This window comes from Hippichthys cyanospilos, chromosome 4, assembly GCF_059441005.1.
Source record: "Hippichthys cyanospilos isolate Australia breed blue-spotted pipefish chromosome 4, RoL_Hcya_1.0, whole genome shotgun sequence".
NCBI lineage: Eukaryota > Metazoa > Chordata > Actinopteri > Syngnathiformes > Syngnathidae > Hippichthys > Hippichthys cyanospilos.
This window is the reverse complement of record NC_142372.1, coordinates 339,438-344,396: the sequence shown is the minus strand read 5'-3', so window position 1 is coordinate 344,396 and position 4,959 is coordinate 339,438. Positions and strand designations below refer to the sequence as shown.

The following is a 4,959-nucleotide window of genomic DNA, read 5'->3' as shown; positions in this document are numbered from 1 at the left end:
CTCGTCACCGAAGGCAATATTCTTCCGCCCGGGCCTTTCGTAAGCTGAAGCTGAAGAGGCCTTTGTAAGTACAGGTACCGCCGCCCTGATATGCCAATGGCTCTGCCCTCCTTGTTTCTCATTGGGTTCCAGTTCAGTCAGTCAACAGGAATCGGGCATTTTCCCAAGTGCCCCCCCCCCCCCCCCCCAACCTGCACGCCGTCTGTCATAATCATATTTAATTTATGAAACGTATGACTAATTGTTTGAAGTCACGCCAGGAAAATGTTGTCTTCAATTTAATCAGGAAAGTCAACATTTCTCGCACTTGCAGCTTGAAAACCTGCAACGCTTCTATCCTGCCATGTCATGATATCATATACAATATGATCATTTTCCGATTGTTCATTTAGAACATCTAAATCTATTCCCGAGTGAGCCAAACCAATAAAACCGTGGCATATATTTATATAACTTCAACTAACTTCAGATTTATTATTCTTTTTTTAATAATGTCCAGAATAGTAAGCAAAACATCAGAGTAATCATAACACGTAAACATTACTTGTTAACATTCCAAGTATTTCATTTATTGAAAAAAAAATCGGTTTATTTTTATTCTTTATATTATAAAATCACCTGGCGGGCCGGATTAAATCCGTTTGTGGCCCACGGGCCGTAGGTTTGACACCCGCGATTATCGCAAGTGAGGTTCAGAGAGCCTCGACGTTCCGATTGTGTGCCCATTTACTTTTTGTTTTGTTTTTTTAAGATACATTTGTGGGGGCTTATTTTTCTAAATGATGCAGCAAAAGTGTCTCTACATCCTCAAAATTGACAGTATACTCTAAAGGTATAGTATACATTGTATACAGTCCACTCGAAACATTTTCCGGTCGACGGGAAAACGCCATTTTTTGGAAGCTTTTATTTTTTTTCCGCGTAAATATATTCAAGCAGGAAGTGAGGGGGCGTAACTACCAAGGTGTTTAATGGAGCTAAACGAGAGACAGGAAATGGAGCCGTTTTGTCCTCGTTCCAACGATCAAGTACAAGCGTGACATGACGGCGGACTATCGATGATATCTGGTGAGTATGATCGTATTTGTTCCGTTTTGTGTTTCCAAAGCCGCGAGGCCCCGTTCGCTGCTCGCTCGTCGCCGCAATGTGCCCGATGGATTGCCGTTTAATGCGCGACTGGCTTGAACGGACTAAGCTAGTTAGGTGGGGCGGGCGGATTGGAAGGCTTCGGTGGAAGTGAAAGCTTCGGTGGAAGTGAAAGCTTCGGTGGAAGTGAAAGCTTCGGTGGAAGTGAAAGCTTCGGTGGAAGTGAAAGCTTCGGTGGAAGTGAAAGCTTCGGTGGAAGTGAAAGCTTCGGTGGAAGTGAAAGCTTCGGTGGAAGTGAAAGCTTCAGGAACTTTTGTGCTTGTTTTGCGCTCGTTTGCCAACGCGCTGGAAAGTGTCAGGAACTTTTGCCAACGACTTTGCGTTTTCTTAACTGCGATTTTTAGGAGGTTCCGCGCCACTCGCTCGCTTTGTAATGAAATCGAAGCCGCGAGTTGGAACGGAAACGTTCGGCAACTTTTGTTTGCTAATTTTAGTGCAAAGTACCCAGGAACAAAAGGGCGTTTATAGAGCACGTCGCAACGTGGACTTTAATGACTTGTTGCTCGTCAAAGCGCGACGCTGACAGTCAAGGGCGCTTTTGGACAATTCTTTGACGAGAAAAAGGCAGCCTTTTGTTGTTGGGGTTTTTTTTTTTCCATTTGTTTTCCCGGCCGACCTCAGGAAGAAAATAGCGACGGAGCGAGTGAGTGACGAGTGAAGGCAAGCGAGGAGGAGCTCTCATTAATATTACGCAGCCTCTCCTTTGACTCCGTTTCCTTCCTCCGTCGCAGGCGGCGCCAATTAAGGTGCGCAAATCACATTTTAGGCTCCGGTGTACAAAGACCCCCCCCCCCCCCCCCCCGCCGCATATGAATACGGCGCGCATAAATATATGTATATGTACACAGGCTTTTATCCGGGTGAACGATTTCAGGACTCGGCGCGCGTGTTGCTGAGCGAACCAAAAAACAACAACAAAAAAGAAGGTTCCGTTCGATCGTTTGAAAGTTGATTGGTCGCATGCCGCGTCGCTGACAAAAAAGGCCGCCTCGTCTTCCGCGCCATCCTCGATGGCTACCTTTGATTTATTTTCTTCCGATAATGAAATTGCGCGGTCATAAAAGGAAATCGCAAAATGATACCAAGAGTTAATTCTCTCGAAATGTATTTCTAGTCAAATAGGGATTTGTCCGCATAGAATAATTTCTTTGCTTACGTGCGTCCAAAGACGGAGGCAAACCATTTTTGAACCTTCGTTTTCTTCTGATAACACTTGATTCCATTCTTTTTTCTCTCTCTCTCAACGTGGCGTCACAGATGAATCGTTTTGCTCATGAAATATCAGCATTTTATCACGCGTCTGCACAATTCCTGCTTTGGTCAAATATTTTGGCTTGTTTTGAAGTTACCGTCAGTTTTAGCCCGCTCGTTTAATTTGATCGTTTCTAATAGGAAATTGGTTGAGTGAAAAAACTAGCAACTTGATATCCGGCTTCTCTCTCTTGAAATATGGATTTGTCTGCGTAAAAACTAGATACCTGTTTGCTTTCCTGATCTTCAAAGCAAAGCAATATATTGTGATTGTTTTCTGAAACGTTGCTTTTCTTGGAACGTTTCACTCCATTCTTATTACTTTATCTTTCAAGTCAAATATGGACTTGATTCCACAATGTATATGAAATTTTGCGAAATGTTTTGAAACCTTAGTTTTTTTCCGGCAACTCCATTCTACATGCAATTTGCGAGTGTTCTTATGCCCCCCCCCCGCGAAATGTAGTCTTCATTCTGAAATCCTCTGTGCAAACGTTTGTCCTTTTCTATTGTATGTCTGCCCGGGCGCCGCTGTATTTTTCTTTCTTTTTTTCCCCCCTCGATGGACTTGCGCGTAAAAGGTGTTTAAAGGCTTTTATTTATCGCTAGCTTTAATTTAGTCTTTAGAGGCGAGTGTGTATATCAACAGCGTGGTCAGCGGCCCTCGCATGAAATATTCATGAACGATATGAACAATTTATGAAAGCTTATTATTGTAAAATTGCTGATCCACTGCTGGGACGCAGCTACAGGAAAACAACCATGCTTTTTTTTTCCTTTTGGTCTCATAATGATGATGATGATGATGCTGATGCTGAGGGAAAAGAGTAAAGGGGGTTCCTGCATATTTTAATGTTAATATCATAACGTGGAAGGTTATTATTATGTATGGAAAAAGAGCAACACTTCAAATGGAAAAGGGTCAATTTGACGGGGCTGCTTAAATGACCTGAAGAAATAGAAAGCCGCTGTACTCTATGGATAATAGTAACATTCGCTATGACTATTTTCCACACGGTGCGCGTACCGGATTCGCGTATGTGTCATCTTAAGAGTTACAAAATGGATGCCTTTTCCTTCTTCGTATCGTTTTTACTGTATTCATTCATTATTTCTCAATTAAATTTAGTGTCATGTCGAATTATTTTTCTTTAATCGACCTCGGTTTTTTTTTTCCCCAGAAAAAATAGACGCGTCACTTCGTCGACCTCTCCCGTCGCCGTCGTTACGACGTCGTCGTTTCTGTCGCCGTCGTTTCTGTCGTCGTCGTTCGTCTTCGCCCTCGACGTTGTCGCGGCCTCGATCATTTGAATCGCCGACGCCCTCATCGTCATCGGCGGTAACGACGGCGTCGAGATGACGGCGGCGACCGCGATGACGACGAGAACGACGACAATAATGACGTTACGTCGACGGCAACGATCGTCGCGACGACCGCGACGGGAGTGACGACGAGGACGGCCGCGATGAGACGACGACAACGTTGACGACCGAAACGACGACGACCAAGACGACGGGGACGGCGACGACCGCGGCCACGCCGACGACAGTGCTACGACAGTGCTACGACAGTGCGACGACGTCCACGACGACGAGAACGAGGACAATAATGACGTTACGCCGACGACGGCGGTGACGGACCGCGATGTCGATGACGACGACCTCTACGACCACGAAGACGACCGCCGTTAACGATGACAACGGCGACGGCGGTTTTAACTGTAGGCTCTTATGGACTTGATACGATATGGACTTTCTTCATTTTTGTATTTATTTTGACGCCCTTTCTGATATACGGGCGAACGGAAGTACATAGCCTGCTTAATGTACAAGATACGTATAGCCGTCCCCGCGTCCGTTTTCCGTCGCCGCTTATCCTCACGCGGGTCGCAGGCTTGCCGGTCGGCGCCTATCCCAGCTGGCTTCGGGCAGTAGGCGGGGGTCACGCTGAGCCGGTCGCCAGACGTGCAAGTCACACCCTGCAACATGTATAGCGTTGTTGAAAACTGCTTCCGTACCTACGCATTGACACAATAAAAATATGAACCCGTCAATGAACTTTTGACTTGCACACTACTTTCCTTCACTTATGCATTTTTATTTGTCTGTTCTGTCAATTTCTTGACCTTTTTTCTTATGATTTGATTATCCTAAAAGTTTAAAATTGTGTGTTTTCCCTATACAATAAATATGCCATCCTGTCAAAACGACGGCGGTTGCATATTTTCATGTTGATACCATAAGATGAAAGCTTGTCATGCATGGAAAAAGAGCTTCAAATCTGAAGATGGTTAAATGACCTGTAGAAATGTGTGTGTGTATATATTGTAGATATATCTATATACCGTGTGTATAAATATCGGTAAAGGAATACGTGCGTGTGCGTGAGAGCTAGCCGGTGGCGATTATGGGCCGGAACTAATGTCGGCGGAGGTGGGCTATTCCGCCTTCTCGCCGGGAAATCTCCTTCCGTTGGCGGGGGGGGCGCCGCGCCGCGCCGCGAGACGGGTCGCTGATGGGCTTGGGGTGGAAGGTTAAGAGGCGGTTATTTTTAAGGAGGAC

At 45.4% G+C, this 4,959-nt stretch overlaps 1 long non-coding RNA gene across 1 annotated transcript; it reads left to right on the top strand.

Annotated features, from left to right (window-relative positions):
• The first annotated feature begins 817 nt into the window (after positions 1-817).
• On the top strand, positions 818-4,604 carry LOC148424169 (uncharacterized). The gene is made up of 2 exons (XR_015865431.1): positions 818-1,068; positions 3,579-4,604. It is a non-coding gene; the product is annotated as an uncharacterized LOC148424169 (long non-coding RNA).
• Positions 4,605-4,959: the final 355 nt, after the last annotated feature.